At 51.8% G+C, this 25970-nt stretch overlaps 69 non-coding genes across 69 annotated transcripts; 40 read left to right on the top strand and 29 right to left on the bottom strand.

Moving 5' to 3' along the window:
* Positions 1-28: 28 nt before the first annotated feature.
* Positions 29-142, top strand: LOC140375128 (U5 spliceosomal RNA). Its single transcript, XR_011929436.1, has one exon. It is a non-coding gene; the product is annotated as a U5 spliceosomal RNA (small nuclear RNA).
* A 287-nt stretch (positions 143-429) lies between these two features.
* On the top strand, positions 430-595 carry LOC140374841 (U1 spliceosomal RNA). The gene has a single exon (XR_011929167.1). It is a non-coding gene; the product is annotated as a U1 spliceosomal RNA (small nuclear RNA).
* Positions 596-760: 165 nt separating this feature from the next.
* Positions 761-952, top strand: LOC140374980 (U2 spliceosomal RNA). The gene has a single exon (XR_011929301.1). It is a non-coding gene; the product is annotated as a U2 spliceosomal RNA (small nuclear RNA).
* A 415-nt stretch (positions 953-1367) lies between these two features.
* Positions 1368-1440, bottom strand: trnav-cac (transfer RNA valine (anticodon CAC)). The gene has a single exon. It is a non-coding gene; the product is annotated as a tRNA-Val (tRNA).
* An 81-nt stretch (positions 1441-1521) lies between these two features.
* trnad-guc (transfer RNA aspartic acid (anticodon GUC)) lies at positions 1522-1593 on the bottom strand. The gene has a single exon. It is a non-coding gene; the product is annotated as a tRNA-Asp (tRNA).
* Positions 1594-1796: 203 nt separating this feature from the next.
* Positions 1797-1869, bottom strand: trnav-aac (transfer RNA valine (anticodon AAC)). Its single transcript has one exon. It is a non-coding gene; the product is annotated as a tRNA-Val (tRNA).
* Positions 1870-2003: 134 nt separating this feature from the next.
* Positions 2004-2117, top strand: LOC140375127 (U5 spliceosomal RNA). Its single transcript, XR_011929435.1, has one exon. It is a non-coding gene; the product is annotated as a U5 spliceosomal RNA (small nuclear RNA).
* A 291-nt stretch (positions 2118-2408) lies between these two features.
* LOC140374840 (U1 spliceosomal RNA) lies at positions 2409-2574 on the top strand. The gene has a single exon (XR_011929166.1). It is a non-coding gene; the product is annotated as a U1 spliceosomal RNA (small nuclear RNA).
* A 165-nt stretch (positions 2575-2739) lies between these two features.
* On the top strand, positions 2740-2931 carry LOC140374979 (U2 spliceosomal RNA). The gene has a single exon (XR_011929300.1). It is a non-coding gene; the product is annotated as a U2 spliceosomal RNA (small nuclear RNA).
* Positions 2932-3346: 415 nt separating this feature from the next.
* Positions 3347-3419, bottom strand: trnav-cac (transfer RNA valine (anticodon CAC)). The gene has a single exon. It is a non-coding gene; the product is annotated as a tRNA-Val (tRNA).
* Positions 3420-3500: 81 nt separating this feature from the next.
* On the bottom strand, positions 3501-3572 carry trnad-guc (transfer RNA aspartic acid (anticodon GUC)). Its single transcript has one exon. It is a non-coding gene; the product is annotated as a tRNA-Asp (tRNA).
* A 409-nt stretch (positions 3573-3981) lies between these two features.
* LOC140375126 (U5 spliceosomal RNA) lies at positions 3982-4095 on the top strand. Its single transcript, XR_011929434.1, has one exon. It is a non-coding gene; the product is annotated as a U5 spliceosomal RNA (small nuclear RNA).
* Positions 4096-4382: 287 nt separating this feature from the next.
* Positions 4383-4548, top strand: LOC140374839 (U1 spliceosomal RNA). Its single transcript, XR_011929165.1, has one exon. It is a non-coding gene; the product is annotated as a U1 spliceosomal RNA (small nuclear RNA).
* Positions 4549-4713: 165 nt separating this feature from the next.
* On the top strand, positions 4714-4905 carry LOC140374925 (U2 spliceosomal RNA). The gene has a single exon (XR_011929248.1). It is a non-coding gene; the product is annotated as a U2 spliceosomal RNA (small nuclear RNA).
* A 415-nt stretch (positions 4906-5320) lies between these two features.
* trnav-cac (transfer RNA valine (anticodon CAC)) lies at positions 5321-5393 on the bottom strand. Its single transcript has one exon. It is a non-coding gene; the product is annotated as a tRNA-Val (tRNA).
* An 81-nt stretch (positions 5394-5474) lies between these two features.
* Positions 5475-5546, bottom strand: trnad-guc (transfer RNA aspartic acid (anticodon GUC)). Its single transcript has one exon. It is a non-coding gene; the product is annotated as a tRNA-Asp (tRNA).
* Positions 5547-5956: 410 nt separating this feature from the next.
* On the top strand, positions 5957-6070 carry LOC140375125 (U5 spliceosomal RNA). The gene has a single exon (XR_011929433.1). It is a non-coding gene; the product is annotated as a U5 spliceosomal RNA (small nuclear RNA).
* Positions 6071-6357: 287 nt separating this feature from the next.
* LOC140374838 (U1 spliceosomal RNA) lies at positions 6358-6523 on the top strand. The gene has a single exon (XR_011929164.1). It is a non-coding gene; the product is annotated as a U1 spliceosomal RNA (small nuclear RNA).
* A 165-nt stretch (positions 6524-6688) lies between these two features.
* Positions 6689-6880, top strand: LOC140374978 (U2 spliceosomal RNA). The gene has a single exon (XR_011929299.1). It is a non-coding gene; the product is annotated as a U2 spliceosomal RNA (small nuclear RNA).
* Positions 6881-7295: 415 nt separating this feature from the next.
* On the bottom strand, positions 7296-7368 carry trnav-cac (transfer RNA valine (anticodon CAC)). Its single transcript has one exon. It is a non-coding gene; the product is annotated as a tRNA-Val (tRNA).
* A 356-nt stretch (positions 7369-7724) lies between these two features.
* On the bottom strand, positions 7725-7797 carry trnav-aac (transfer RNA valine (anticodon AAC)). Its single transcript has one exon. It is a non-coding gene; the product is annotated as a tRNA-Val (tRNA).
* A 134-nt stretch (positions 7798-7931) lies between these two features.
* Positions 7932-8045, top strand: LOC140375123 (U5 spliceosomal RNA). The gene has a single exon (XR_011929431.1). It is a non-coding gene; the product is annotated as a U5 spliceosomal RNA (small nuclear RNA).
* Positions 8046-8332: 287 nt separating this feature from the next.
* On the top strand, positions 8333-8498 carry LOC140374896 (U1 spliceosomal RNA). Its single transcript, XR_011929220.1, has one exon. It is a non-coding gene; the product is annotated as a U1 spliceosomal RNA (small nuclear RNA).
* A 164-nt stretch (positions 8499-8662) lies between these two features.
* LOC140374977 (U2 spliceosomal RNA) lies at positions 8663-8854 on the top strand. The gene has a single exon (XR_011929298.1). It is a non-coding gene; the product is annotated as a U2 spliceosomal RNA (small nuclear RNA).
* A 417-nt stretch (positions 8855-9271) lies between these two features.
* On the bottom strand, positions 9272-9344 carry trnav-cac (transfer RNA valine (anticodon CAC)). The gene has a single exon. It is a non-coding gene; the product is annotated as a tRNA-Val (tRNA).
* Positions 9345-9425: 81 nt separating this feature from the next.
* Positions 9426-9497, bottom strand: trnad-guc (transfer RNA aspartic acid (anticodon GUC)). Its single transcript has one exon. It is a non-coding gene; the product is annotated as a tRNA-Asp (tRNA).
* A 410-nt stretch (positions 9498-9907) lies between these two features.
* Positions 9908-10021, top strand: LOC140375122 (U5 spliceosomal RNA). Its single transcript, XR_011929430.1, has one exon. It is a non-coding gene; the product is annotated as a U5 spliceosomal RNA (small nuclear RNA).
* Positions 10022-10308: 287 nt separating this feature from the next.
* Positions 10309-10474, top strand: LOC140374837 (U1 spliceosomal RNA). Its single transcript, XR_011929163.1, has one exon. It is a non-coding gene; the product is annotated as a U1 spliceosomal RNA (small nuclear RNA).
* A 165-nt stretch (positions 10475-10639) lies between these two features.
* Positions 10640-10831, top strand: LOC140374976 (U2 spliceosomal RNA). The gene has a single exon (XR_011929297.1). It is a non-coding gene; the product is annotated as a U2 spliceosomal RNA (small nuclear RNA).
* A 415-nt stretch (positions 10832-11246) lies between these two features.
* On the bottom strand, positions 11247-11319 carry trnav-cac (transfer RNA valine (anticodon CAC)). The gene has a single exon. It is a non-coding gene; the product is annotated as a tRNA-Val (tRNA).
* Positions 11320-11675: 356 nt separating this feature from the next.
* Positions 11676-11748, bottom strand: trnav-aac (transfer RNA valine (anticodon AAC)). Its single transcript has one exon. It is a non-coding gene; the product is annotated as a tRNA-Val (tRNA).
* A 134-nt stretch (positions 11749-11882) lies between these two features.
* LOC140375121 (U5 spliceosomal RNA) lies at positions 11883-11996 on the top strand. The gene has a single exon (XR_011929429.1). It is a non-coding gene; the product is annotated as a U5 spliceosomal RNA (small nuclear RNA).
* Positions 11997-12283: 287 nt separating this feature from the next.
* On the top strand, positions 12284-12449 carry LOC140374915 (U1 spliceosomal RNA). The gene has a single exon (XR_011929239.1). It is a non-coding gene; the product is annotated as a U1 spliceosomal RNA (small nuclear RNA).
* Positions 12450-12614: 165 nt separating this feature from the next.
* LOC140375061 (U2 spliceosomal RNA) lies at positions 12615-12806 on the top strand. The gene has a single exon (XR_011929377.1). It is a non-coding gene; the product is annotated as a U2 spliceosomal RNA (small nuclear RNA).
* Positions 12807-13221: 415 nt separating this feature from the next.
* Positions 13222-13294, bottom strand: trnav-cac (transfer RNA valine (anticodon CAC)). The gene has a single exon. It is a non-coding gene; the product is annotated as a tRNA-Val (tRNA).
* Positions 13295-13649: 355 nt separating this feature from the next.
* Positions 13650-13722, bottom strand: trnav-aac (transfer RNA valine (anticodon AAC)). Its single transcript has one exon. It is a non-coding gene; the product is annotated as a tRNA-Val (tRNA).
* A 134-nt stretch (positions 13723-13856) lies between these two features.
* Positions 13857-13970, top strand: LOC140375120 (U5 spliceosomal RNA). Its single transcript, XR_011929428.1, has one exon. It is a non-coding gene; the product is annotated as a U5 spliceosomal RNA (small nuclear RNA).
* Positions 13971-14257: 287 nt separating this feature from the next.
* Positions 14258-14423, top strand: LOC140374836 (U1 spliceosomal RNA). Its single transcript, XR_011929162.1, has one exon. It is a non-coding gene; the product is annotated as a U1 spliceosomal RNA (small nuclear RNA).
* A 165-nt stretch (positions 14424-14588) lies between these two features.
* On the top strand, positions 14589-14780 carry LOC140374975 (U2 spliceosomal RNA). The gene has a single exon (XR_011929296.1). It is a non-coding gene; the product is annotated as a U2 spliceosomal RNA (small nuclear RNA).
* Positions 14781-15196: 416 nt separating this feature from the next.
* On the bottom strand, positions 15197-15269 carry trnav-cac (transfer RNA valine (anticodon CAC)). Its single transcript has one exon. It is a non-coding gene; the product is annotated as a tRNA-Val (tRNA).
* Positions 15270-15350: 81 nt separating this feature from the next.
* Positions 15351-15422, bottom strand: trnad-guc (transfer RNA aspartic acid (anticodon GUC)). Its single transcript has one exon. It is a non-coding gene; the product is annotated as a tRNA-Asp (tRNA).
* Positions 15423-15832: 410 nt separating this feature from the next.
* LOC140375119 (U5 spliceosomal RNA) lies at positions 15833-15946 on the top strand. Its single transcript, XR_011929427.1, has one exon. It is a non-coding gene; the product is annotated as a U5 spliceosomal RNA (small nuclear RNA).
* A 287-nt stretch (positions 15947-16233) lies between these two features.
* On the top strand, positions 16234-16399 carry LOC140374835 (U1 spliceosomal RNA). Its single transcript, XR_011929161.1, has one exon. It is a non-coding gene; the product is annotated as a U1 spliceosomal RNA (small nuclear RNA).
* Positions 16400-16564: 165 nt separating this feature from the next.
* LOC140374974 (U2 spliceosomal RNA) lies at positions 16565-16756 on the top strand. The gene has a single exon (XR_011929295.1). It is a non-coding gene; the product is annotated as a U2 spliceosomal RNA (small nuclear RNA).
* Positions 16757-17172: 416 nt separating this feature from the next.
* On the bottom strand, positions 17173-17245 carry trnav-cac (transfer RNA valine (anticodon CAC)). Its single transcript has one exon. It is a non-coding gene; the product is annotated as a tRNA-Val (tRNA).
* A 355-nt stretch (positions 17246-17600) lies between these two features.
* On the bottom strand, positions 17601-17673 carry trnav-aac (transfer RNA valine (anticodon AAC)). Its single transcript has one exon. It is a non-coding gene; the product is annotated as a tRNA-Val (tRNA).
* A 134-nt stretch (positions 17674-17807) lies between these two features.
* On the top strand, positions 17808-17921 carry LOC140375117 (U5 spliceosomal RNA). Its single transcript, XR_011929426.1, has one exon. It is a non-coding gene; the product is annotated as a U5 spliceosomal RNA (small nuclear RNA).
* A 287-nt stretch (positions 17922-18208) lies between these two features.
* On the top strand, positions 18209-18374 carry LOC140374834 (U1 spliceosomal RNA). Its single transcript, XR_011929160.1, has one exon. It is a non-coding gene; the product is annotated as a U1 spliceosomal RNA (small nuclear RNA).
* Positions 18375-18539: 165 nt separating this feature from the next.
* Positions 18540-18731, top strand: LOC140374973 (U2 spliceosomal RNA). The gene has a single exon (XR_011929294.1). It is a non-coding gene; the product is annotated as a U2 spliceosomal RNA (small nuclear RNA).
* Positions 18732-19300: 569 nt separating this feature from the next.
* trnad-guc (transfer RNA aspartic acid (anticodon GUC)) lies at positions 19301-19372 on the bottom strand. The gene has a single exon. It is a non-coding gene; the product is annotated as a tRNA-Asp (tRNA).
* A 202-nt stretch (positions 19373-19574) lies between these two features.
* trnav-aac (transfer RNA valine (anticodon AAC)) lies at positions 19575-19647 on the bottom strand. The gene has a single exon. It is a non-coding gene; the product is annotated as a tRNA-Val (tRNA).
* A 134-nt stretch (positions 19648-19781) lies between these two features.
* LOC140375116 (U5 spliceosomal RNA) lies at positions 19782-19895 on the top strand. The gene has a single exon (XR_011929425.1). It is a non-coding gene; the product is annotated as a U5 spliceosomal RNA (small nuclear RNA).
* A 287-nt stretch (positions 19896-20182) lies between these two features.
* Positions 20183-20348, top strand: LOC140374832 (U1 spliceosomal RNA). Its single transcript, XR_011929158.1, has one exon. It is a non-coding gene; the product is annotated as a U1 spliceosomal RNA (small nuclear RNA).
* Positions 20349-20513: 165 nt separating this feature from the next.
* On the top strand, positions 20514-20705 carry LOC140374972 (U2 spliceosomal RNA). The gene has a single exon (XR_011929293.1). It is a non-coding gene; the product is annotated as a U2 spliceosomal RNA (small nuclear RNA).
* Positions 20706-21120: 415 nt separating this feature from the next.
* Positions 21121-21193, bottom strand: trnav-cac (transfer RNA valine (anticodon CAC)). The gene has a single exon. It is a non-coding gene; the product is annotated as a tRNA-Val (tRNA).
* Positions 21194-21274: 81 nt separating this feature from the next.
* On the bottom strand, positions 21275-21346 carry trnad-guc (transfer RNA aspartic acid (anticodon GUC)). Its single transcript has one exon. It is a non-coding gene; the product is annotated as a tRNA-Asp (tRNA).
* A 203-nt stretch (positions 21347-21549) lies between these two features.
* On the bottom strand, positions 21550-21622 carry trnav-aac (transfer RNA valine (anticodon AAC)). Its single transcript has one exon. It is a non-coding gene; the product is annotated as a tRNA-Val (tRNA).
* A 134-nt stretch (positions 21623-21756) lies between these two features.
* On the top strand, positions 21757-21870 carry LOC140375115 (U5 spliceosomal RNA). The gene has a single exon (XR_011929424.1). It is a non-coding gene; the product is annotated as a U5 spliceosomal RNA (small nuclear RNA).
* A 287-nt stretch (positions 21871-22157) lies between these two features.
* Positions 22158-22323, top strand: LOC140374831 (U1 spliceosomal RNA). The gene has a single exon (XR_011929157.1). It is a non-coding gene; the product is annotated as a U1 spliceosomal RNA (small nuclear RNA).
* A 165-nt stretch (positions 22324-22488) lies between these two features.
* LOC140374928 (U2 spliceosomal RNA) lies at positions 22489-22680 on the top strand. The gene has a single exon (XR_011929250.1). It is a non-coding gene; the product is annotated as a U2 spliceosomal RNA (small nuclear RNA).
* A 415-nt stretch (positions 22681-23095) lies between these two features.
* trnav-cac (transfer RNA valine (anticodon CAC)) lies at positions 23096-23168 on the bottom strand. The gene has a single exon. It is a non-coding gene; the product is annotated as a tRNA-Val (tRNA).
* An 81-nt stretch (positions 23169-23249) lies between these two features.
* trnad-guc (transfer RNA aspartic acid (anticodon GUC)) lies at positions 23250-23321 on the bottom strand. Its single transcript has one exon. It is a non-coding gene; the product is annotated as a tRNA-Asp (tRNA).
* Positions 23322-23521: 200 nt separating this feature from the next.
* Positions 23522-23594, bottom strand: trnav-aac (transfer RNA valine (anticodon AAC)). Its single transcript has one exon. It is a non-coding gene; the product is annotated as a tRNA-Val (tRNA).
* A 134-nt stretch (positions 23595-23728) lies between these two features.
* LOC140375114 (U5 spliceosomal RNA) lies at positions 23729-23842 on the top strand. The gene has a single exon (XR_011929423.1). It is a non-coding gene; the product is annotated as a U5 spliceosomal RNA (small nuclear RNA).
* A 287-nt stretch (positions 23843-24129) lies between these two features.
* On the top strand, positions 24130-24295 carry LOC140374830 (U1 spliceosomal RNA). Its single transcript, XR_011929156.1, has one exon. It is a non-coding gene; the product is annotated as a U1 spliceosomal RNA (small nuclear RNA).
* A 164-nt stretch (positions 24296-24459) lies between these two features.
* Positions 24460-24651, top strand: LOC140374971 (U2 spliceosomal RNA). The gene has a single exon (XR_011929292.1). It is a non-coding gene; the product is annotated as a U2 spliceosomal RNA (small nuclear RNA).
* A 416-nt stretch (positions 24652-25067) lies between these two features.
* Positions 25068-25140, bottom strand: trnav-cac (transfer RNA valine (anticodon CAC)). Its single transcript has one exon. It is a non-coding gene; the product is annotated as a tRNA-Val (tRNA).
* Positions 25141-25221: 81 nt separating this feature from the next.
* On the bottom strand, positions 25222-25293 carry trnad-guc (transfer RNA aspartic acid (anticodon GUC)). Its single transcript has one exon. It is a non-coding gene; the product is annotated as a tRNA-Asp (tRNA).
* Positions 25294-25703: 410 nt separating this feature from the next.
* Positions 25704-25817, top strand: LOC140375113 (U5 spliceosomal RNA). The gene has a single exon (XR_011929422.1). It is a non-coding gene; the product is annotated as a U5 spliceosomal RNA (small nuclear RNA).
* Positions 25818-25970: the final 153 nt, after the last annotated feature.

Genomic DNA, 25970 nt, shown 5'->3' with positions numbered 1-25970 from the left:
TGGACGCCGTGTGGCGCTGCAACGTGGCACTCTTGTTTCTCTTCAGAGCGTATAAATCTTTCGCCTTTTACTAAAGATTTCCGTGGAGAGGGACAACAAGAGATCTTTCCAATTTTTTGATGCCCTGCTTCAATGCGGGGCTTTTCTACCTATGTCTAAAGCAAGCAAGCGGTCATCCTCCAAGAGCAAAGGTTGTGTCTTGTCGGCCTTTAAACATGCCCTTGCGTACCCTCCGTTTGGCATCCCGTGTTCAAGAACTTTAAAAGTAAAAAAGAGTGCTTAGAACGCACAGACTTGCGTGTGTATCGCTGCCGTTTAACCTGGGGCTCAATCGTCGGGTGGAAGCTGGTCCATGCAAATGGCCGGAAGGACCATGCTGCCACATTGCCTCTTCCAGGGCCTGGGCCTTGGCTCGGAGCGGAGCAACTCATACTTACCTGGCAGGGGCGACACCATGATCAGGAAGGTGGTTCACCCAGGGCGAGGCTCGTCCATTGCACAAACAGGATGTGCTGACCCCTGTGAATTCCCCAAATGTGGGAATCTCAACTGCATAATTTCTGGTAGTGGGGGACTGCGTTCGCGCTCTCCCCTCTTGTTTTTTGTCAGAGGAAAAAAAAAAAAAACCAAAGGGTCGTTTCCATGTACGCCGCTCGCGCTCCGGCCCCTCCGCCGGGCGCTTTGCGCGGGCGCCGCTTTGGACCGTTGACGGGAGGGTCAGCGTGGGGAGAGCTCACTGCTCCCCGAACCCATTGTGGGCATCGCTTCTCGGCCTTTTGGCTAAGATCAAGTGTAGTATCTGTTCTTATCAGTTTAATATCTGATACGTCCCCTACCCGGGGACCGTATATTAAATTGATTTTTGGACCAGGGAGATGGAATTTGGGGCTTGCTCCGTCCACTCCACGCATCGGCTCGGTATTGCAGTACCTCCGAGAACGGTGCACCTCCTCTCTCAGGTTAAAAAAAGTCATTCAGTTTGTTTTCGCCGTCACGTTACATGCAAATGTGCCATCATACCCTCATGTTAAACGCTTCCTTGCCGTTTGTCTGCTCCGGAAGTGGACAAAAATTCTCGGAGACGTTTTGAGTGGAAGGGCTGGATATTTCAAATCTCCCGCCAAAAGCCCTGACTGGAGAAGAGGGGGAGGGAAGGTGAAGTATCTGTTCCTAAACCCAACCCCCTTGGGAGGTAGCCCATTCCACGTAAACCCTTGTGCAAAATAGGCCACCTTTGGAATTTGAGTGGCCCCTTTGTGGAGTACAGTACATGTGACTAGTTGTTTTTTTTTTTTTTTGGGGGGGGGTCAAACGCAACACCGACTTTCAAACCCATCCTCGACAAGTAAAGTCTTCGCATGAGGGCGTGCTTCTGCCCGGTTTCGAGCCGGGGACCTTTTGCGTGTGAGGCAAACGTGATAACCGCTACACTACAGAAGCGATAGTGTAGCGCAGGTACGTTGGTGGGACAAGTCCTCAGCGTCAGTGCAACGCTTTCGTGCTGGGTAAAACGCACTTTCTCTCCCCGTCTGGGAATCGAACCCAGGTCTTCCGCGTGACAAGCGGAGATACTGTCCACTATACTAACGAGGACATATGGGGCTGCAGGGGGGCCCCTTTTTTTTTTTTTTTTTTTTTGGGGCGTGTGTGTCGGTGTCTTTTTCCCCCGATCTCTGTGATGAAAAGTTTGAAGGACTACGCCGACAATTCCTCCGCTCCTCCCTCTTTTCTAGGAATAAACCATCGAGTTTGGAATGAACCGTGTTAAAGATTGAAGCAAACATAAAAGGAGGCTTTGTTTCTGCCCGGTTTCGAGCCGAGGACCTTTCGCGCGTTAGGCGAACGTGATAACCGCTACACTACAGAAACGACGTGCGAGCCTGTCGTGTCCCTTTTGCCGCGCGACCGCCGATGCAAATGAGCGCGGGAACAGAAGTACACTGCCCGTGATGAAGCCCCGTGTGCCCTCAAGTACTGGACGCCGTGTGGCGCTGCAACGTGGCACTCTTGTTTCTCTTCAGAGCGTATAAATCTTTCGCCTTTTACTAAAGATTTCCGTGGAGAGGGACAACAAGAGATCTTTCCAATTTTTTGATGCCCTGCTTCAATGCGGGGCTTTTCTACCTATGTCTAAAGCAAGCAAGCAAGCGATCATCCTCCAAGAGCAAAGGTTGTGTCTTGTCGGCCTTTAAACATGCCCTTGCGTACCCTCCGTTTGGCATCCCGTGTTCAAGAACTTTAAAAGTAAAAAAGAGTGCTTAGAACGCACAGACTTGCGTGTGTATCGCTGCCGTTTAACCTGGGGCTCAATCGTCGGGTGGAAGCTGGTCCATGCAAATGGCCGGAAGGACCATGCTGCCACATTGCCTCTTCCAGGGCCTGGGCCTTGGCTCGGAGCGGAGCAACTCATACTTACCTGGCAGGGGCGACACCATGATCAGGAAGGTGGTTCACCCAGGGCGAGGCTCGTCCATTGCACAAACAGGATGTGCTGACCCCTGTGAATTCCCCAAATGTGGGAATCTCAACTGCATAATTTCTGGTAGTGGGGGACTGCGTTCGCGCTCTCCCCTCTTGTTTTTTGTCAGAGGAAAAAAAAAAAAACCCAAAGGGTCGTTTCCATGTACGCCGCTCGCGCTCCGGCCCCTCCGCCGGGCGCTTTGCGCGGGCGCCGCTTTGGACCGTTGACGGGAGGGTCAGCGTGGGGAGAGCTCACTGCTCCCCGAACCCATTGTGGGCATCGCTTCTCGGCCTTTTGGCTAAGATCAAGTGTAGTATCTGTTCTTATCAGTTTAATATCTGATACGTCCCCTACCCGGGGACCGTATATTAAATTGATTTTTGGACCAGGGAGATGGAATTTGGGGCTTGCTCCGTCCACTCCACGCATCGGCTCGGTATTGCAGTACCTCCGAGAACGGTGCACCTCCTCTCTCAGGTTAAAAAAAGTCATTCAGTTTGTTTTCGCCGTCACGTTACATGCAAATGTGCCATCATACCCTCATGTTAAACGCTTCCTTGCCGTTTGTCTGCTCCGGAAGTGGACAAAAATTCTCGGAGACGTTTTGAGTGGAAGGGCTGGATATTTCAAATCTCCCGCCAAAAGCCCTGACTGGAGAAGAGGGGGAGGGAAGGTGAAGTATCTGTTCCTAAACCCAACCCCCTTGGGAGGTAGCCCATTCCACGTAAACCCTTGTGCAAAATAGGCCACCTTTGGAATTTGAGTGGCCCCTTTGTGGAGTACAGTACATGTGACTAGTTGTTTTGTTTTTTTTTGGGGGGGGGGTCAAACGCAACACCGACTTTCAAACCCATCCTCGACAAGTAAAGTCTTCGCATGAGGGCGTGCTTCTGCCCGGTTTCGAGCCGGGGACCTTTTGCGTGTGAGGCAAACGTGATAACCGCTACACTACAGAAGCGATAGTGTAGCGCAGGTACGTTGGTGGGACAAGTCCTCAGCGTCAGTGCAACGCTTTCGTGCTGGGTAAAACGCACTTTCTCTCCCCGTCTGGGAATCGAACCCAGGTCTTCCGCGTGACAAGCGGAGATACTGTCCACTATACTAACGAGGACATATGGGTCTGCAGGGGGGCCCCTTTTTTTTTTTTTTTTTTTTGGGGCGTGTGTGTCGGTGTCTTTTTCCCCCGATCTCTGTGATGAAAAGTTTGAAGGACTACGCCGACAATTCCTCCGCTCCTCCCTCTTTTCTAGGAATAAACCATCGAGTTTGGAATGAACCGTGTTAAAGATTGAAGCAAACATAAAAGGAGGCTTTGTTTCTGCCCGGTTTCGAGCCGAGGACCTTTCGCGCATTAGGCGAACGTGATAACCGCTACACTACAGAAACGACGTGCGAGCCTGTCGTGTCCCTTTTGCCGCGCGACCGCCGATGCAAATGAGCGCGTGAACAGAAGTACACTGCCCGTGATGAAGCCCCGTGTGCCCTCAAGTACTGGACGCCGTGTGGCGCTGCAACGTGGCACTCTTGTTTCTCTTCAGAGCGTATAAATCTTTCGCCTTTTACTAAAGATTTCCGTGGAGAGGGACAACAAGAGATCTTTCCAATTTTTTGATGCCCTGCTTCAATGCGGGGCTTTTCTACCTATGTCTAAAGCAAGCAAGCGGTCATCCTCCAAGAGCAAAGGTTGTGTCTTGTCGGCCTTTAAACATGCCCTTGCGTACCCTCCGTTTGGCATCCCGTGTTCAAGAACTTTAAAAGTAAAAAAGAGTGCTTAGAACGCACAGACTTGCGTGTGTATCGCTGCCGTTTAACCTGGGGCTCAATCGTCGGGTGGAAGCTGGTCCATGCAAATGGCCGGAAGGACCATGCTGCCACATTGCCTCTTCCAGGGCCTGGGCCTTGGCTCGGAGCGGAGCAACTCATACTTACCTGGCAGGGGCGACACCATGATCAGGAAGGTGGTTCACCCAGGGCGAGGCTCGTCCATTGCACAAACAGGATGTGCTGACCCCTGTGAATTCCCCAAATGTGGGAATCTCAACTGCATAATTTCTGGTAGTGGGGGACTGCGTTCGCGCTCTCCCCTCTTGTTTTTTGTCAGAGGAAAAAAAAAAAAACCCAAAGGGTCGTTTCCATGTACGCCGCTCGCGCTCCGGCCCCTCCGCCGGGCGCTTTGCGCGGGCGCCGCTTTGGACCGTTGACGGGAGGGTCAGCGTGGGGAGAGCTCACTGCTCCCCGAACCCATTGTGGGCATCGCTTCTCGGCCTTTTGGCTAAGATCAAGTGTAGTATCTGTTCTTATCAGTTTAATATCTGATATGTCCCCTACCCGGGGACCGTATATTAAATTGATTTTTGGACCAGGGAGATGGAATTTGGGGCTTGCTCCGTCCACTCCACGCATCGGCTCGGTATTGCAGTACCTCCGAGAACGGTGCACCTCCTCTCTCAGGTTAAAAAAAGTCATTCAGTTTGTTTTCGCCGTCACGTTACATGCAAATGTGCCATCATACCCTCATGTTAAACGCTTCCTTGCCGTTTGTCTGCTCCGGAAGTGGACAAAAATTCTCGGCGACGTTTTGAGTGGAAGGGCTGGATATTTCAAATCTCCCGCCAAAAGCCCTGACTGGAGAAGAGGGGGAGGGAAGGTGAAGTATCTGTTCCTAAACCCAACCCCCTTGGGAGGTAGCCCATTCCACGTAAACCCTTGTGCAAAATAGGCCACCTTTGGAATTTGAGTGGCCCCTTTGTGGAGTACAGTACATGTGACTAGTTGTTTTGTTTTTTTTTGGGGGGGGGGTCAAACGCAACACCGACTTTCAAACCCATCCTCGACAAGTAAAGTCTTCGCATGAGGGCGTGCTTCTGCCCGGTTTCGAGCCGGGGACCTTTTGCGTGTGAGGCAAACGTGATAACCGCTACACTACAGAAGCGATAGTGTAGCGCAGGTACGTTGGTGGGACAAGTCCTCAGCGTCAGTGCAACGCTTTCGTGCTGGGTAAAACGCACTTTCTCTCCCCGTCTGGGAATCGAACCCAGGTCTTCCGCGTGACAAGCGGAGATACTGTCCACTATACTAACGAGGACATATGGGGCTGCAGGGGGGCCCCTTTTTTTTTTTTTTTTTTTTTGGGGCGTGTGTGTCGGTGTCTTTTTCCCCCGATCTCTGTGATGAAAAGTTTGAAGGACTACGCCGACAATTCCTCCGCTCCTCCCTCTTTTCTAGGAATAAACCATCGAGTTTGGAATGAACCGTGTTAAAGATTGAAGCAAACATAAAAGGAGGCTTAGTTTCTGCCCGGTTTCGAGCCGAGGACCTTTCGCGCGTTAGGCGAACGTGATAACCGCTACACTACAGAAACGACGTGCGAGCCTGTCGTGTCCCTTTTGCCGCGCGACCGCCGATGCAAATGAGCGCGTGAACAGAAGTACACTGCCCGTGATGAAGCCCCGTGTGCCCTCAAGTACTGGACGCCGTGTGGCGCTGCAACGTGGCACTCTTGTTTCTCTTCAGAGCGTATAAATCTTTCGCCTTTTACTAAAGATTTCCGTGGAGAGGGACAACAAGAGATCTTTCCAATTTTTTGATGCCCTGCTTCAATGCGGGGCTTTTCTACCTATGTCTAAAGCAAGCAAGCGGTCATCCTCCAAGAGCAAAGGTTGTGTCTTGTCGGCCTTTAAACATGCCCTTGCGTACCCTCCGTTTGGCATCCCGTGTTCAAGAACTTTAAAAGTAAAAAAGAGTGCTTAGAACGCACAGACTTGCGTGTGTATCGCTGCCGTTTAACCTGGGGCTCAATCGTCGGGTGGAAGCTGGTCCATGCAAATGGCCGGAAGGACCATGCTGCCACATTGCCTCTTCCAGGGCCTGGGCCTTGGCTCGGAGCGGAGCAACTCATACTTACCTGGCAGGGGCGACACCATGATCAGGAAGGTGGTTCACCCAGGGCGAGGCTCGTCCATTGCACAAACAGGATGTGCTGACCCCTGTGAATTCCCCAAATGTGGGAATCTCAACTGCATAATTTCTGGTAGTGGGGGACTGCGTTCGCGCTCTCCCCTCTTGTTTTTTGTCAGAGGAAAAAAAAAAAAACCCAAAGGGTCGTTTCCATGTACGCCGCTCGCGCTCCGGCCCCTCCGCCGGGCGCTTTGCGCGGGCGCCGCTTTGGACCGTTGACGGGAGGGTCAGCGTGGGGAGAGCTCACTGCTCCCCGAACCCATTGTGGGCATCGCTTCTCGGCCTTTTGGCTAAGATCAAGTGTAGTATCTGTTCTTATCAGTTTAATATCTGATACGTCCCCTACCCGGGGACCGTATATTAAATTGATTTTTGGACCAGGGAGATGGAATTTGGGGCTTGCTCCGTCCACTCCACGCATCGGCTCGGTATTGCAGTACCTCCGAGAACGGTGCACCTCCTCTCTCAGGTTAAAAAAAGTCATTCAGTTTGTTTTCGCCGTCACGTTACATGCAAATGTGCCATCATACCCTCATGTTAAACGCTTCCTTGCCGTTTGTCTGCTCCGGAAGTGGACAAAAATTCTCGGAGACGTTTTGAGTGGAAGGGCTGGATATTTCAAATCTCCCGCCAAAAGCCCTGACTGGAGAAGAGGGGGAGGGAAGGTGAAGTATCTGTTCCTAAACCCAACCCCCTTGGGAGGTAGCCCATTCCACGTAAACCCTTGTGCAAAATAGGCCACCTTTGGAATTTGAGTGGCCCCTTTGTGGAGTACAGTACATGTGACTAGTTGTTTTGTTTTTTTTTGGGGGGGGGGTCAAACGCAACACCGACTTTCAAACCCATCCTCGACAAGTAAAGTCTTCGCATGAGGGCGTGCTTCTGCCCGGTTTCGAGCCGGGGACCTTTTGCGTGTGAGGCAAACGTGATAACCGCTACACTACAGAAGCGATAGTGTAGCGCAGGTACGTTGGTGGGACAAGTCCTCAGCGTCAGTGCAACGCTTTCGTGCTGGGTAAAACGCACTTTCTCTCCCCGTCTGGGAATCGAACCTAGGTCTTCCGCGTGACAAGCGGAGATACTGTCCACTATACTAACGAGGACATATGGGGCTGCAGGGGGGCCCCTTTTTTTTTTTTTTTTTTTTTGGGGCGTGTGTGTCGGTGTCTTTTTCCCCCGATCTCTGTGATGAAAAGTTTGAAGGACTACGCCGACAATTCCTCCGCTCCTCCCTCTTTTCTAGGAATAAACCATCGAGTTTGGAATGAACCGTGTTAAAGATTGAAGCAAACATAAAAGGAGGCTTTGTTTCTGCCCGGTTTCGAGCCGAGGACCTTTCGCGCGTTAGGCGAACGTGATAACCGCTACACTACAGAAACGACGTGCGAGCCTGTCGTGTCCCTTTTGCCGCGCGACCGCCGATGCAAATGAGCGCGTGAACAGAAGTACACTGCCCGTGATGAAGCCCCGTGTGCCCTCAAGTACTGGACGCCGTGTGGCGCTGCAACGTGGCACTCTTGTTTCTCTTCAGAGCGTATAAATCTTTCGCCTTTTACTAAAGATTTCCGTGGAGAGGGACAACAAGAGATCTTTCCAATTTTTTGATGCCCTGCTTCAATGCGGGGCTTTTCTACCTATGTCTAAAGCAAGCAAGCGGTCATCCTCCAAGAGCAAAGGTTGTGTCTTGTCGGCCTTTAAACATGCCCTTGCGTACCCTCCGTTTGGCATCCCGTGTTCAAGAACTTTAAAAGTAAAAAAGAGTGCTTAGAACGCACAGACTTGCGTGTGTATCGCTGCCGTTTAACCTGGGGCTCAATCGTCGGGTGGAAGCTGGTCCATGCAAATGGCCGGAAGGACCATGCTGCCACATTGCCTCTTCCAGGGCCTGGGCTTTGGCTCGGAGCGGAGCAACTCATACTTACCTGGCAGGGGCGACACCATGATCAGGAAGGTGGTTCACCCAGGGCGAGGCTCGTCCGTTGCACAAACAGGATGTGCTGACCCCTGTGAATTCCCCAAATGTGGGAATCTCAACTGCATAATTTCTGGTAGTGGGGGACTGCGTTCGCGCTCTCCCCTCTTGTTTTTTGTCAGAGGAAAAAAAAAAAACCCAAAGGGTCGTTTCCATGTACGCCGCTCGCGCTCCGGCCCCTCCGCCGGGCGCTTTGCGCGGGCGCCGCTTTGGACCGTTGACGGGAGGGTCAGCGTGGGGAGAGCTCACTGCTCCCCGAACCCATTGTGGGCATCGCTTCTCGGCCTTTTGGCTAAGATCAAGTGTAGTATCTGTTCTTATCAGTTTAATATCTGATACGTCCCCTACCCGGGGACCGTATATTAAATTGATTTTTGGACCAGGGAGATGGAATTTGGGGCTTGCTCCGTCCACTCCACGCATCGGCTCGGTATTGCAGTACCTCCGAGAACGGTGCACCTCCTCTCTCAGGTTAAAAAAAGTCATTCAGTTTGTTTTCGCCGTCACGTTACATGCAAATGTGCCATCATACCCTCATGTTAAACGCTTCCTTGCCGTTTGTCTGCTCCGGAAGTGGACAAAAATTCTCGGAGACGTTTTGAGTGGAAGGGCTGGATATTTCAAATCTCCCGCCAAAAGCCCTGACTGGAGAAGAGGGGGAGGGAAGGTGAAGTATCTGTTCCTAAACCCAACCCCCTTGGGAGGTAGCCCATTCCACGTAAACCCTTGTGCAAAATAGGCCACCTTTGGAATTTGAGTGGCCCCTTTGTGGAGTACAGTACATGTGACTAGTTGTTTTGTTTTTTTTTTGGGGGGGGGGGTCAAACGCAACACCGACTTTCAAACCCATCCTCGACAAGTAAAGTCTTCGCATGAGGGCGTGCTTCTGCCCGGTTTCGAGCCGGGGACCTTTTGCGTGTGAGGCAAACGTGATAACCGCTACACTACAGAAGCGATAGTGTAGCGCAGGTACGTTGGTGGGACAAGTCCTCAGCGTCAGTGCAACGCTTTCGTGCTGGGTAAAACGCACTTTCTCTCCCCGTCTGGGAATCGAACCCAGGTCTTCCGCGTGACAAGCGGAGATACTGTCCACTATACTAACGAGGACATATGGGGCTGCAGGGGGGCCCCTTTTTTTTTTTTTTTTTTTTTGGGGCGTGTGTGTCGGTGTCTTTTTCCCCCGATCTCTGTGATGAAAAGTTTGAAGGACTACGCCGACAATTCCTCCGCTCCTCCCTCTTTTCTAGGAATAAACCATCGAGTTTGGAATGAACCGTGTTAAAGATTGAAGCAAACATAAAAGGAGGCTTAGTTTCTGCCCGGTTTCGAGCCGAGGACCTTTCGCGCGTTAGGCGAACGTGATAACCGCTACACTACAGAAACGACGTGCGAGCCTGTCGTGTCCCTTTTGCCGCGCGACCGCCGATGCAAATGAGCGCGTGAACAGAAGTACACTGCCCGTGATGAAGCCCCGTGTGCCCTCAAGTACTGGACGCCGTGTGGCGCTGCAACGTGGCACTCTTGTTTCTCTTCAGAGCGTATAAATCTTTCGCCTTTTACTAAAGATTTCCGTGGAGAGGGACAACAAGAGATCTTTCCAATTTTTTGATGCCCTGCTTCAATGCGGGGCTTTTCTACCTATGTCTAAAGCAAGCAAGCGGTCATCCTCCAAGAGCAAAGGTTGTGTCTTGTCGGCCTTTAAACATGCCCTTGCGTACCCTCCGTTTGGCATCCCGTGTTCAAGAACTTTAAAAGTAAAAAAGAGTGCTTAGAACGCACAGACTTGCGTGTGTATCGCTGCCGTTTAACCTGGGGCTCAATCGTCGGGTGGAAGCTGGTCCATGCAAATGGCCGGAAGGACCATGCTGCCACATTGCCTCTTCCAGGGCCTGGGCCTTGGCTCGGAGCGGAGCAACTCATACTTACCTGGCAGGGGCGACACCATGATCAGGAAGGTGGTTCACCCAGGGCGAGGCTCGTCCATTGCACAAACAGGATGTGCTGACCCCTGTGAATTCCCCAAATGTGGGAATCTCAACTGCATAATTTCTGGTAGTGGGGGACTGCGTTCGCGCTCTCCCCTCTTGTTTTTTGTCAGAGGAAAAAAAAAAAAACCCAAAGGGTCGTTTCCATGTACGCCGCTCGCGCTCCGGCCCCTCCGCCGGGCGCTTTGCGCGGGCGCCGCTTTGGACCGTTGACGGGAGGGTCAGCGTGGGGAGAGCTCACTGCTCCCCGAACCCATTGTGGGCATCGCTTCTCGGCCTTTTGGCTAAGATCAAGTGTAGTATCTGTTCTTATCAGTTTAATATCTGATACGTCCCCTACCCGGGGACCGTATATTAAATTGATTTTTGGACCAGGGAGATGGAATTTGGGGCTTGCTCCGTCCACTCCACGCATCGGCTCGGTATTGCAGTACCTCCGAGAACGGTGCACCTCCTCTCTCAGGTTAAAAAAAGTCATTCAGTTTGTTTTCGCCGTCACGTTACATGCAAATGTGCCATCATACCCTCATGTTAAACGCTTCCTTGCCGTTTGTCTGCTCCGGAAGTGGACAAAAATTCTCGGAGACGTTTTGAGTGGAAGGGCTGGATATTTCAAATCTCCCGCCAAAAGCCCTGACTGGAGAAGAGGGGGAGGGAAGGTGAAGTATCTGTTCCTAAACCCAACCCCCTTGGGAGGTAGCCCATTCCACGTAAACCCTTGTGCAAAATAGGCCACCTTTGGAATTTGAGTGGCCCCTTTGTGGAGTACAGTACATGTGACTAGTTGTTTTGTTTTTTTTTGGGGGGGGGGTCAAACGCAACACCGACTTTCAAACCCATCCTCGACAAGTAAAGTCTTCGCATGAGGGCGTGCTTCTGCCCGGTTTCGAGCCGGGGACCTTTTGCGTGTGAGGCAAACGTGATAACCGCTACACTACAGAAGCGATAGTGTAGCGCAGGTACGTTGGTGGGACAAGTCCTCAGCGTCAGTGCAACGCTTTCGTGCTGGGTAAAACGCACTTTCTCTCCCCGTCTGGGAATCGAACCTAGGTCTTCCGCGTGACAAGCGGAGATACTGTCCACTATACTAACGAGGACATATGGGGCTGCAGGGGGGCCCCTTTTTTTTTTTTTTTTTTTTTGGGGCGTGTGTGTCGGTGTCTTTTTCCCCCGATCTCTGTGATGAAAAGTTTGAAGGACTACGCCGACAATTCCTCCGCTCCTCCCTCTTTTCTAGGAATAAACCATCGAGTTTGGAATGAACCGTGTTAAAGATTGAAGCAAACATAAAAGGAGGCTTTGTTTCTGCCCGGTTTCGAGCCGAGGACCTTTCGCGCGTTAGGCGAACGTGATAACCGCTACACTACAGAAACGACGTGCGAGCCTGTCGTGTCCCTTTTGCCGCGCGACCGCCGATGCAAATGAGCGCGTGAACAGAAGTACACTGCCCGTGATGAAGCCCCGTGTGCCCTCAAGTACTGGACGCCGTGTGGCGCTGCAACGTGGCACTCTTGTTTCTCTTCAGAGCGTATAAATCTTTCGCCTTTTACTAAAGATTTCCGTGGAGAGGGACAACAAGAGATCTTTCCAATTTTTTGATGCCCTGCTTCAATGCGGGGCTTTTCTACCTATGTCTAAAGCAAGCAAGCGGTCATCCTCCAAGAGCAAAGGTTGTGTCTTGTCGGCCTTTAAACATGCCCTTGCGTACCCTCCGTTTGGCATCCCGTGTTCAAGAACTTTAAAAGTAAAAAAGAGTGCTTAGAACGCACAGACTTGCGTGTGTATCGCTGCCGTTTAACCTGGGGCTCAATCGTCGGGTGGAAGCTGGTCCATGCAAATGGCCGGAAGGACCATGCTGCCACATTGCCTCTTCCAGGGCCTGGGCCTTGGCTCGGAGCGGAGCAACTCATACTTACCTGGCAGGGGCGACACTATGATCAGGAAGGTGGTTCACCCAGGGCGAGGCTCGTCCGTTGCACAAACAGGATGTGCTGACCCCTGTGAATTCCCCAAATGTGGGAATCTCAACTGCATAATTTCTGGTAGTGGGGGACTGCGTTCGCGCTCTCCCCTCTTGTTTTTTGTCAGAGGAAAAAAAAAAAAACCCAAAGGGTCGTTTCCATGTACGCCGCTCGCGCTCCGGCCCCTCCGCCGGGCGCTTTGCGCGGGCGCCGCTTTGGACCATTGACGGGAGGGTCAGCGTGGGGAGAGCTCACTGCTCCCCGAACCCATTGTGGGCATCGCTTCTCGGCCTTTTGGCTAAGATAAAGTGTAGTATCTGTTCTTATCAGTTTAATATCTGATACGTCCCCTACCCGGGGACCGTATATTAAATTGATTTTTGGACCAGGGAGATGGAATTTGGGGCTTGCTCCGTCCACTCCACGCATCGGCTCGGTATTGCAGTACCTCCGAGAACGGTGCACCTCCTCTCTCAGGTTAAAAAAAGTCATTCAGTTTGTTTTCGCCGTCACGTTACATGCAAATGTGCCATCATACCCTCATGTTAAACGCTTCCTTGCCGTTTGTCTGCTCCGGAAGTGGACAAAAATTCTCGGAGACGTTTTGAGTGGAAGGGCTGGATATTTCAAATCTCCCGCCAAAAGCCCTGACTGGAGAAGAGGGGGAGGGAAGGTGAAGTATCTGTTCCTAAACCCAACCCCCTTGGGAGGTAGCCCATTCCACGTAAACCCTTGTGCAAAATAGGCCACCTTTGGAATTTGAGTGGCCCCTTTGTGGAGTACAGTACATGTGACTAGTTGTTTTGTTTTTTTTTGGGGGGGGGGTCAAACGCAACACCGACTTTCAAACCCATCCTCGACAAGTAAAGTCTTCGCATGAGGGCGTGCTTCTGCCCGGTTTCGAGCCGGGGACCTTTTGCGTGTGAGGCAAACGTGATAACCGCTACACTACAGAAGCGATAGTGTAGCGCAGGTACGTTGGTGGGACAAGTCCTCAGCGTCAGTGCAACGCTTTCGTGCTGGGTAAAACGCACTTTCTCTCCCCGTCTGGGAATCAAACCCAGGTCTTCCGCGTGACAAGCGGAGATACTGTCCACTATACTAACGAGGACATATGGGGCTGCAGGGGGGCCCCTTTTTTTTTTTTTTTTTTTTGGGGCGTGTGTGTCGGTGTCTTTTTCCCCCGATCTCTGTGATGAAAAGTTTGAAGGACTACGCCGACAATTCCTCCGCTCCTCCCTCTTTTCTAGGAATAAACCATCGAGTTTGGAATGAACCGTGTTAAAGATTGAAGCAAACATAAAAGGAGGCTTTGTTTCTGCCCGGTTTCGAGCCGAGGACCTTTCGCGCGTTAGGCGAACGTGATAACCGCTACACTACAGAAACGACGTGCGAGCCTGTCGTGTCCCTTTTGCCGCGCGACCGCCGATGCAAATGAGCGCGTGAACAGAAGTACACTGCCCGTGATGAAGCCCCGTGTGCCCTCAAGTACTGGACGCCGTGTGGCGCTGCAACGTGGCACTCTTGTTTCTCTTCAGAGCGTATAAATCTTTCGCCTTTTACTAAAGATTTCCGTGGAGAGGGACAACAAGAGATCTTTCCAATTTTTTGATGCCCTGCTTCAATGCGGGGCTTTTCTACCTATGTCTAAAGCAAGCAAGCGGTCATCCTCCAAGAGCAAAGGTTGTGTCTTGTCGGCCTTTAAACATGCCCTTGCGTACCCTCCGTTTGGCATCCCGTGTTCAAGAACTTTAAAAGTAAAAAAGAGTGCTTAGAACGCACAGACTTGCGTGTGTATCGCTGCCGTTTAACCTGGGGCTCAATCGTCGGGTGGAAGCTGGTCCATGCAAATGGCCGGAAGGACCATGCTGCCACATTGCCTCTTCCAGGGCCTGGGCCTTGGCTCGGAGCGGAGCAACTCATACTTACCTGGCAGGGGCGACACCATGATCAGGAAGGTGGTTCACCCAGGGCGAGGCTCGTCCATTGCACAAACAGGATGTGCTGACCCCTGTGAATTCCCCAAATGTGGGAATCTCAACTGCATAATTTCTGGTAGTGGGGGACTGCGTTCGCGCTCTCCCCTCTTGTTTTTTGTCAGAGGAAAAAAAAAAAAACCCAAAGGGTCGTTTCCATGTACGCCGCTCGCGCTCCGGCCCCTCCGCCGGGCGCTTTGCGCGGGCGCCGCTTTGGACCGTTGACGGGAGGGTCAGCGTGGGGAGAGCTCACTGCTCCCCGAACCCATTGTGGGCATCGCTTCTCGGCCTTTTGGCTAAGATCAAGTGTAGTATCTGTTCTTATCAGTTTAATATCTGATACGTCCCCTACCCGGGGACCGTATATTAAATTGATTTTTGGACCAGGGAGATGGAATTTGGGGCTTGCTCCGTCCACTCCACGCATCGGCTCGGTATTGCAGTACCTCCGAGAACGGTGCACCTCCTCTCTCAGGTTAAAAAAAGTCATTCAGTTTGTTTTCGCCGTCACGTTACATGCAAATGTGCCATCATACCCTCATGTTAAACGCTTCCTTGCCCGTTTGTCTGCTCCGGAAGTGGACAAAAATTCTCGGAGACGTTTTGAGTGGAAGGGCTGGATATTTCAAATCTCCCGCCAAAAGCCCTGACTGGAGAAGAGGGGGAGGGAAGGTGAAGTATCTGTTCCTAAACCCAACCCCCTTGGGAGGTAGCCCATTCCACGTAAACCCTTGTGCAAAATAGGCCACCTTTGGAATTTGAGTGGCCCCTTTGTGGAGTACAGTACATGTGACTAGTTGTTTTGTTTTTTTTTGGGGGGGGGGTCAAACGCAACACCGACTTTCAAACCCATCCTCGACAAGTAAAGTCTTCGCATGAGGGCGTGCTTCTGCCCGGTTTCGAGCCGGGGACCTTTTGCGTGTGAGGCAAACGTGATAACCGCTACACTACAGAAGCGATAGTGTAGCGCAGGTACGTTGGTGGGACAAGTCCTCAGCGTCAGTGCAACGCTTTCGTGCTGGGTAAAACGCACTTTCTCTCCCCGTCTGGGAATCGAACCCAGGTCTTCCGCGTGACAAGCGGAGATACTGTCCACTATACTAACGAGGACATATGGGGCTGCAGGGGGGCCCCTTTTTTTTTTTTTTTTTTTTTGGGGCGTGTGTGTCGGTGTCTTTTTCCCCCGATCTCTGTGATGAAAAGTTTGAAGGACTACGCCGACAATTCCTCCGCTCCTCCCTCTTTTCTAGGAATAAACCATCGAGTTTGGAATGAACCGTGTTAAAGATTGAAGCAAACATAAAAGGAGGCTTTGTTTCTGCCTGGTTTCGAGCCGAGGACCTTTCGCGCGTTAGGCGAACGTGAAAACCGCTACACTACAGAAACGACGTGCGAGCCTGTCGTGTCCCTTTTGCCGCGCGACCGCCGATGCAAATGAGCGCGTGAACAGAAGTACACTGCCCGTGATGAAGCCCCGTGTGCCCTCAAGTACTGGACGCCGTGTGGCGCTGCAACGTGGCACTCTTGTTTCTCTTCAGAGCGTATAAATCTTTCGCCTTTTACTAAAGATTTCCGTGGAGAGGGACAACAAGAGATCTTTCCAATTTTTTGATGCCCTGCTTCAATGCGGGGCTTTTCTACCTATGTCTAAAGCAAGCAAGCGGTCATCCTCCAAGAGCAAAGGTTGTGTCTTGTCGGCCTTTAAACATGCCCTTGCGTACCCTCCGTTTGGCATCCCGTGTTCAAGAACTTTAAAAGTAAAAAAGAGTGCTTAGAACGCACAGACTTGCGTGTGTATCGCTGCCGTTTAACCTGGGGCTCAATCGTCGGGTGGAAGCTGGTCCATGCAAATGGCCGGAAGGACCATGCTGCCACATTGCCTCTTCCAGGGCCTGGGCCTTGGCTCGGAGCGGAGCAACTCATACTTACCTGGCAGGGGCGACACCATGATCAGGAAGGTGGTTCACCCAGGGCGAGGCTCGTCCATTGCACAAACAGGATGTGCTGACCCCTGTGAATTCCCCAAATGTGGGAATCTCAACTGCATAATTTCTGGTAGTGGGGGACTGCGTTCGCGCTCTCCCCTCTTGTTTTTTGTCAGAGGAAAAAAAAAAAAACCCAAAGGGTCGTTTCCATGTACGCCGCTCGCGCTCCGGCCCCTCCGCCGGGCGCTTTGCGCGGGCGCCGCTTTGGACCGTTGACGGGAGGGTCAGCGTGGGGAGAGCTCACTGCTCCCCGAACCCATTGTGGGCATCGCTTCTCGGCCTTTTGGCTAAGATCAAGTGTAGTATCTGTTCTTATCAGTTTAATATCTGATACGTCCCCTACCCGGGGACCGTATATTAAATTGATTTTTGGACCAGGGAGATGGAATTTGGGGCTTGCTCCGTCCACTCCACGCATCGGCTCGGTATTGCAGTACCTCCGAGAACGGTGCACCTCCTCTCTCAGGTTAAAAAAAGTCATTCAGTTTGTTTTCGCCGTCACGTTACATGCAAATGTGCCATCATACCCTCATGTTAAACGCTTCCTTGCCCGTTTGTCTGCTCCGGAAGTGGACAAAAATTCTCGGAGACGTTTTGAGTGGAAGGGCTGGATATTTCAAATCTCCCGCCAAAAGCCCTGACTGGAGAAGAGGGGGAGGGAAGGTGAAGTATCTGTTCCTAAACCCAACCCCCTTGGGAGGTAGCCCATTCCACGTAAACCCTTGTGCAAAATAGGCCACCTTTGGAATTTGAGTGGCCCCTTTGTGGAGTACAGTACATGTGACTAGTTGTTTTGTTTTTTTTTGGGGGGGGGGTCAAACGCAACACCGACTTTCAAACCCATCCTCGACAAGTAAAGTCTTCGCATGAGGGCGTGCTTCTGCCCGGTTTCGAGCCGGGGACCTTTTGCGTGTGAGGCAAACGTGATAACCGCTACACTACAGAAGCGATAGTGTAGCGCAGGTACGTTGGTGGGACAAGTCCTCAGCGTCAGTGCAACGCTTTCGTGCTGGGTAAAACGCACTTTCTCTCCCCGTCCGGGAATCGAACCCAGGTCTTCCGCGTGACAAGCGGAGATACTGTCCACTATACTAACGAGGACATATGGGGCTGCAGGGGGGCCCCTTTTTTTTTTTTTTTTTTTTGGGGCGTGTGTGTCGGTGTCTTTTTCCCCCGATCTCTGTGATGAAAAGTTTGAAGGACTACGCCGACAATTCCTCCGCTCCTCCCTCTTTTCTAGGAATAAACCATCGAGTTTGGAATGAACCGTGTTAAAGATTGAAGCAAACATAAAAGGAGGCTTTGTTTCTGCCCGGTTTCGAGCCGAGGACCTTTCGCGCGTTAGGCGAACGTGATAACCGCTACACTACAGAAACGACGTGCGAGCCTGTCGTGTCCCTTTTGCCGCGCGACCGCCGATGCAAATGAGCGCGTGAACAGAAGTACACTGCCCGTGATGAAGCCCCGTGTGCCCTCAAGTACTGGACGCCGTGTGGCGCTGCAACGTGGCACTCTTGTTTCTCTTCAGAGCGTATAAATCTTTCGCCTTTTACTAAAGATTTCCGTGGAGAGGGACAACAAGAGATCTTTCCAATTTTTTGATGCCCTGCTTCAATGCGGGGCTTTTCTACCTATGTCTAAAGCAAGCAAGCGGTCATCCTCCAAGAGCAAAGGTTGTGTCTTGTCGGCCTTTAAACATGCCCTTGCGTACCCTCCGTTTGGCATCCCGTGTTCAAGAACTTTAAAAGTAAAAAAGAGTGCTTAGAACGCACAGACTTGCGTGTGTATCGCTGCCGTTTAACCTGGGGCTCAATCGTCGGGTGGAAGCTGGTCCATGCAAATGGCCGGAAGGACCATGCTGCCACATTGCCTCTTCCAGGGCCTGGGCCTTGGCTCGGAGCGGAGCAACTCATACTTACCTGGCAGGGGCGACACCATGATCAGGAAGGTGGTTCACCCAGGGCGAGGCTCGTCCATTGCACAAACAGGATGTGCTGACCCCTGTGAATTCCCCAAATGTGGGAATCTCAACTGCATAATTTCTGGTAGTGGGGGACTGCGTTCGCGCTCTCCCCTCTTGTTTTTTGTCAGAGGAAAAAAAAAAAAACCCAAAGGGTCGTTTCCATGTACGCCGCTCGCGCTCCGGCCCCTCCGCCGGGCGCTTTGCGCGGGCGCCGCTTTGGACCGTTGACGGGAGGGTCAGCGTGGGGAGAGCTCACTGCTCCCCGAACCCATTGTGGGCATCGCTTCTCGGCCTTTTGGCTAAGATCAAGTGTAGTATCTGTTCTTATCAGTTTAATATCTGATACGTCCCCTACCCGGGGACCGTATATTAAATTGATTTTTGGACCAGGGAGATGGAATTTGGGGCTTGCTCCGTCCACTCCACGCATCGGCTCGGTATTGCAGTACCTCCGAGAACGGTGCACCTCCTCTCTCAGGTTAAAAAAAGTCATTCAGTTTGTTTTCGCCGTCACGTTACATGCAAATGTGCCATCATACCCTCATGTTAAACGCTTCCTTGCCGTTTGTCTGCTCCGGAAGTGGACAAAAATTCTCGGAGACGTTTTGAGTGGAAGGGCTGGATATTTCAAATCTCCCGCCAAAAGCCCTGACTGGAGAAGAGGGGGAGGGAAGGTGAAGTATCTGTTCCTAAACCCAACCCCCTTGGGAGGTAGCCCATTCCACGTAAACCCTTGTGCAAAATAGGCCACCTTTGGAATTTGAGTGGCCCCTTTGTGGAGTACAGTACATGTGACTAGTTGTTTTGTTTTTTTTTGGGGGGGGGGTCAAACGCAACACCGACTTTCAAACCCATCCTCGACAAGTAAAGTCTTCGCATGAGGGCGTGCTTCTGCCCGGTTTCGAGCCGGGGACCTTTAGCGTGTGAGGCAAACGTGATAACCGCTACACTACAGAAGCGATAGTGTAGCGCAGGTACGTTGGTGGGACAAGTCCTCAGCGTCAGTGCAACGCTTTCGTGCTGGGTAAAACGCACTTTCTCTCCCCGTCTGGGAATCGAACCCAGGTCTTCCGCGTGACAAGCGGAGATACTGTCCACTATACTAACGAGGACATATGGGGCTGCAGGGGGGCCCCTTTTTTTTTTTTTTTTTTTTGGGGCGTGTGTGTCGGTGTCTTTTTCCCCCGATCTCTGTGATGAAAAGTTTGAAGGACTACGCCGACAATTCCTCCGCTCCTCCCTCTTTTCTAGGAATAAACCATCGAGTTTGGAATGAACCGTGTTAAAGATTGAAGCAAACATAAAAGGAGGCTTTGTTTCTGCCCGGTTTCGAGCCGAGGACCTTTCGCGCGTTAGGCGAACGTGATAACCGCTACACTACAGAAACGACGTGCGAGCCTGTCGTGTCCCTTTTGCCGCGCGACCGCCGATGCAAATGAGCGCGTGAACAGAAGTACACTGCCCGTGATGAAGCCCCGTGTGCCCTCAAGTACTGGACGCCGTGTGGCGCTGCAACGTGGCACTCTTGTTTCTCTTCAGAGCGTATAAATCTTTCGCCTTTTACTAAAGATTTCCGTGGAGAGGGACAACAAGAGATCTTTCCAATTTTTTGATGCCCTGCTTCAATGCGGGGCTTTTCTACCTATGTCTAAAGCAAGCAAGCGGTCATCCTCCAAGAGCAAAGGTTGTGTCTTGTCGGCCTTTAAACATGCCCTTGCGTACCCTCCGTTTGGCATCCCGTGTTCAAGAACTTTAAAAGTAAAAAAGAGTGCTTAGAACGCACAGACTTGCGTGTGTATCGCTGCCGTTTAACCTGGGGCTCAATCGTCGGGTGGAAGCTGGTCCATGCAAATGGCCGGAAGGACCATGCTGCCACATTGCCTCTTCCAGGGCCTGGGCCTTGGCTCGGAGCGGAGCAACTCATACTTACCTGGCAGGGGCGACACCATGATCAGGAAGGTGGTTCACCCAGGGCGAGGCTCGTCCATTGCACAAACAGGATGTGCTGACCCCTGTGAATTCCCCAAATGTGGGAATCTCAACTGCATAATTTCTGGTAGTGGGGGACTGCGTTCGCGCTCTCCCCTCTTGTTTTTTGTCAGAGGAAAAAAAAAAAAACCCAAAGGGTCGTTTCCATGTACGCCGCTCGCGCTCCGGCCCCTCCGCCGGGCGCTTTGCGCGGGCGCCGCTTTGGACCGTTGACGGGAGGGTCAGCGTGGGGAGAGCTCACTGCTCCCCGAACCCATTGTGGGCATCGCTTCTCGGCCTTTTGGCTAAGATCAAGTGTAGTATCTGTTCTTATCAGTTTAATATCTGATACGTCCCCTACCCGGGGACCGTATATTAAATTGATTTTTGGACCAGGGAGATGGAATTTGGGGCTTGCTCCGTCCACTCCACGCATCGGCTCGGTATTGCAGTACCTCCGAGAACGGTGCACCTCCTCTCTCAGGTTAAAAAAAGTCATTCAGTTTGTTTTCGCCGTCACGTTACATGCAAATGTGCCATCATACCCTCATGTTAAACGCTTCCTTGCCGTTTGTCTGCTCCGGAAGTGGACAAAAATTCTCGGAGACGTTTTGAGTGGAAGGGCTGGATATTTCAAATCTCCCGCCAAAAGCCCTGACTGGAGAAGAGGGGGAGGGAAGGTGAAGTATCTGTTCCTAAACCCAACCCCCTTGGGAGGTAGCCCATTCCACGTAAACCCTTGTGCAAAATAGGCCACCTTTGGAATTTGAGTGGCCCCTTTGTGGAGTACAGTACATGTGACTAGTTGTTTTGTTTTTTTTTGGGGGGGGGGTCAAACGCAACACCGACTTTCAAACCCATCCTCGACAAGTAAAGTCTTCGCATGAGGGCGTGCTTCTGCCCGGTTTCGAGCCGGGGACCTTTTGCGTGTGAGGCAAACGTGATAACCGCTACACTACAGAAGCGATAGTGTAGCGCAGGTACGTTGGTGGGACAAGTCCTCAGCGTCAGTGCAACGCTTTTGTGCTGGGTAAAACGCACTTTCTCTCCCCGTCTGGGAATCGAACCCAGGTCTTCCGCGTGACAAGCGGAGATACTGTCCACTATACTAACGAGGACATATGGGGCTGCAGGGGGGCCCCTTTTTTTTTTTTTTTTTTTTTGGGGCGTGTGTGTCGGTGTCTTTTTCCCCCGATCTCTGTGATGAAAAGTTTGAAGGACTACGCCGACAATTCCTCCGCTCCTCCCTCTTTTCTAGGAATAAACCATCGAGTTTGGAATGAACCGTGTTAAAGATTGAAGCAAACATAAAAGGAGGCTTTGTTTCTGCCCGGTTTCGAGCCGAGGACCTTTCGCGCGTTAGGCGAACGTGATAACCGCTACACTACAGAAACGACGTGCGAGCCTGTCGTGTCCCTTTTGCCGCGCGACCGCCGATGCAAATGAGCGCGTGAACAGAAGTACACTGCCCGTGATGAAGCCCCGTGTGCCCTCAAGTACTGGACGCCGTGTGGCGCTGCAACGTGGCACTCTTGTTTCTCTTCAGAGCGTATAAATCTTTCGCCTTTTACTAAAGATTTCCGTGGAGAGGGACAACAAGAGATCTTTCCAATTTTTTGATGCCCTGCTTCAATGCGGGGCTTTTCTACCTATGTCTAAAGCAAGCAAGCGGTCATCCTCCAAGAGCAAAGGTTGTGTCTTGTCGGCCTTTAAACATGCCCTTGCGTACCCTCCGTTTGGCATCCCGTGTTCAAGAACTTTAAAAGTAAAAAAGAGTGCTTAGAACGCACAGACTTGCGTGTGTATCGCTGCCGTTTAACCTGGGGCTCAATCGTCGGGTGGAAGCTGGTCCATGCAAATGGCCGGAAGGACCATGCTGCCACATTGCCTCTTCCAGGGCCTGGGCCTTGGCTCGGAGCGGAGCAACTCATACTTACCTGGCAGGGGCGACACCATGATCAGGAAGGTGGTTCACCCAGGGCGAGGCTCGTCCATTGCACAAACAGGATGTGCTGACCCCTGTGAATTCCCCAAATGTGGGAATCTCAACTGCATAATTTCTGGTAGTGGGGGACTGCGTTCGCGCTCTCCCCTCTTGTTTTTTGTCAGAGGAAAAAAAAAAAAAACCAAAGGGTCGTTTCCATGTACGCCGCTCGCGCTCCGGCCCCTCCGCCGGGCGCTTTGCGCGGGCGCCGCTTTGGACCGTTGACGGGAGGGTCAGCGTGGGGAGAGCTCACTGCTCCCCGAACCCATTGTGGGCATCGCTTCTCGGCCTTTTGGCTAAGATCAAGTGTAGTATCTGTTCTTATCAGTTTAATATCTGATACGTCCCCTACCCGGGGACCGTATATTAAATTGATTTTTGGACCAGGGAGATGGAATTTGGGGCTTGCTCCGTCCACTCCACGCATCGGCTCGGTATTGCAGTACCTCCGAGATCGGTGCACCTCCTCTCTCAGGTTAAAAAAAGTCATTCAGTTTGTTTTCGCCGTCACGTTACATGCAAATGTGCCATCATACCCTCATGTTAAACGCTTCCTTGCCGTTTGTCTGCTCCGGAAGTGGACAAAAATTCTCGGAGACGTTTTGAGTGGAAGGGCTGGATATTTCAAATCTCCCGCCAAAAGCCCTGACTGGAGAAGAGGGGGAGGGAAGGTGAAGTATCTGTTCCTAAACCCAACCCCCTTGGGAGGTAGCCCATTCCACGTAAACCCTTGTGCAAAATAGGCCACCTTTGGAATTTGAGTGGCCCCTTTGTGGAGTACAGTACATGTGACTAGTTGTTTTGTTTTTTTTGGGGGGGGGGGTCAAACGCAACACCGACTTTCAAACCCATCCTCGACAAGTAAAGTCTTCGCATGAGGGCGTGCTTCTGCCCGGTTTCGAGCCGGGGACCTTTTGCGTGTGAGGCAAACGTGATAACCGCTACACTACAGAAGCGATAGTGTAGCGCAGGTACGTTGGTGGGACAAGTCCTCAGCGTCAGTGCAACGCTTTCGTGCTGGGTAAAACGCACTTTCTCTCCCCGTCTGGGAATCGAACCCAGGTCTTCCGCGTGACAAGCGGAGATACTGTCCACTATACTAACGAGGACATATGGGGCTGCAGGGGGGCCCCTTTTTTTTTTTTTTTTTTGGGGCGTGTGTGTCGGTGTCTTTTTCCCCCGATCTCTGTGATGAAAAGTTTGAAGGACTACGCCGACAATTCCTCCGCTCCTCCCTCTTTTCTAGGAATAAACCATCGAGTTTGGAATGAACCGTGTTAAAGATTGAAGCAAACATAAAAGGAGGCTTTGTTTCTGCCCGGTTTCGAGCCGAGGACCTTTCGCGCGTTAGGCGAACGTGATAACCGCTACACTACAGAAACGACGTGCGAGCCTGTCGTGTCCCTTTTGCCGCGCGACCGCCGATGCAAATGAGCGCGTGAACAGAAGTACACTGCCCGTGATGAAGCCCCGTGTGCCCTCAAGTACTGGACGCCGTGTGGCGCTGCAACGTGGCACTCTTGTTTCTCTTCAGAGCGTATAAATCTTTCGCCTTTTACTAAAGATTTCCGTGGAGAGGGACAACAAGAGATCTTTCCAATTTTTTGATGCCCTGCTTCAATGCGGGGCTTTTCTACCTATGTCTAAAGCAAGCAAGCGGTCATCCTCCAAGAGCAAAGGTTGTGTCTTGTCGGCCTTTAAACATGCCCTTGCGTACCCTCCGTTTGGCATCCCGTGTTCAAGAACTTTAAAAGTAAAAAAGAGTGCTTAGAACGCACAGACTTGCGTGTGTATCGCTGCCGTTTAACCTGGGGCTCAATCGTCGGGTGGAAGCTGGTCCATGCAAATGGCCGGAAGGACCATGCTGCCACATTGCCTCTTCCAGGGCCTGGGCCTTGGCTCGGAGCGGAGCAACTCATACTTACCTGGCAGGGGCGACACCATGATCAGGAAGGTGGTTCACCCAGGGCGAGGCTCGTCCATTGCACAAACAGGATGTGCTGACCCCTGTGAATTCCCCAAATGTGGGAATCTCAACTGCATAATTTCTGGTAGTGGGGGACTGCGTTCGCGCTCTCCCCTCTTGTTTTTTGTTAGAGGAAAAAAAAAAAACCCAAAGGGTCGTTTCCATGTACGCCGCTCGCGCTCCGGCCCCTCCGCCGGGCGCTTTGCGCGGGCGCCGCTTTGGACCATTGACGGGAGGGTCAGCGTGGGGAGAGCTCACTGCTCCCCGAACCCATTGTGGGCATCGCTTCTCGGCCTTTTGGCTAAGATCAAGTGTAGTATCTGTTCTTATCAGTTTAATATCTGATACGTCCCCTACCCGGGGACCGTATATTAAATTGATTTTTGGACCAGGGAGATGGAATTTGGGGCTTGCTCCGTCCACTCCACGCATCGGCTCGGTATTGCAGTACCTCCGAGAACGGTGCACCTCCTCTCTCAGGTTAAAAAAAGTCATTCAGTTTGTTTTCGCCGTCACGTTACATGCAAATGTGCCATCATACCCTCATGTTAAACGCTTCCTTGCCGTTTGTCTGCTCCGGAAGTGGACAAAAATTCTCGGAGACGTTTTGAGTGGAAGGGCTGGATATTTCAAATCTCCCGCCAAAAGCCCTGACTGGAGAAGAGGGGGAGGGAAGGTGAAGTATCTGTTCCTAAACCCAACCCCCTTGGGAGGTAGCCCATTCCACGTAAACCCTTGTGCAAAATAGGCCACCTTTGGAATTTGAGTGGCCCCTTTGTGGAGTACAGTACATGTGACTAGTTGTTTTGTTTTTTTTTTGGGGGGGGGGTCAAACGCAACACCGACTTTCAAACCCATCCTCGACAAGTAAAGTCTTCGCATGAGGGCGTGCTTCTGCCCGGTTTCGAGCCGGGGACCTTTTGCGTGTGAGGCAAACGTGATAACCGCTACACTACAGAAGCGATAGTGTAGCGCAGGTACGTTGGTGGGACAAGTCCTCAGCGTCAGTGCAACGCTTTCGTGCTGGGTAAAACGCACTTTCTCTCCCCGTCTGGGAATCGAACCCAGGTCTTCCGCGTGACAAGCGGAGATACTGTCCACTATACTAACGAGGACATATGGGGCTGCAGGGGGGCCCCTTTTTTTTTTTTTTTTTTTTTGGGGCGTGTGTGTCGGTGTCTTTTTCCCCCGATCTCTGTGATGAAAAGTTTGAAGGACTACGCCGACAATTCCTCCGCTCCTCCCTCTTTTCTAGGAATAAACCATCGAGTTTGGAATGAACCGTGTTAAAGATTGAAGCAAACATAAAAGGAGGCTTAGTTTCTGCCCGGTTTCGAGCCGAGGACCTTTCGCGCGTTAGGCGAACGTGATAACCGCTACACTACAGAAACGACGTGCGAGCCTGTCGTGTCCCTTTTGCCGCGCGACCGCCGATGCAAATGAGCGCGTGAACAGAAGTACACTGCCCGTGATGAAGCCCCGTGTGCCCTCAAGTACTGGACGCCGTGTGGCGCTGCAACGTGGCACTCTTGTTTCTCTTCAGAGCGTATAAATCTTTCGCCTTTTACTAAAGATTTCCGTGGAGAGGGACAACAAGAGATCTTTCCAATTTTTTGATGCCCTGCTTCAATGCGGGGCTTTTCTACCTATGTCTAAAGCAAGCAAGCGGTCATCCTCCAAGAGCAAAGGTTGTGTCTTGTCGGCCTTTAAACATGCCCTTGCGTACCCTCCGTTTGGCATCCCGTGTTCAAGAACTTTAAAAGTAAAAAAGAGTGCTTAGAACGCACAGACT

Source organism: Eucyclogobius newberryi, unplaced genomic scaffold (genome assembly GCF_026437365.1).
Source record: "Eucyclogobius newberryi isolate DKJ021-1_F unplaced genomic scaffold, fEucNew1.0.hap1 SCAF_32, whole genome shotgun sequence".
In the NCBI taxonomy this organism is placed as follows: Eukaryota; Metazoa; Chordata; class Actinopteri; order Gobiiformes; family Gobiidae; genus Eucyclogobius; species Eucyclogobius newberryi.
The sequence above is the reverse complement of the archived record's forward strand: the minus strand, read 5'-3'. Positions and strand labels throughout refer to the sequence as shown.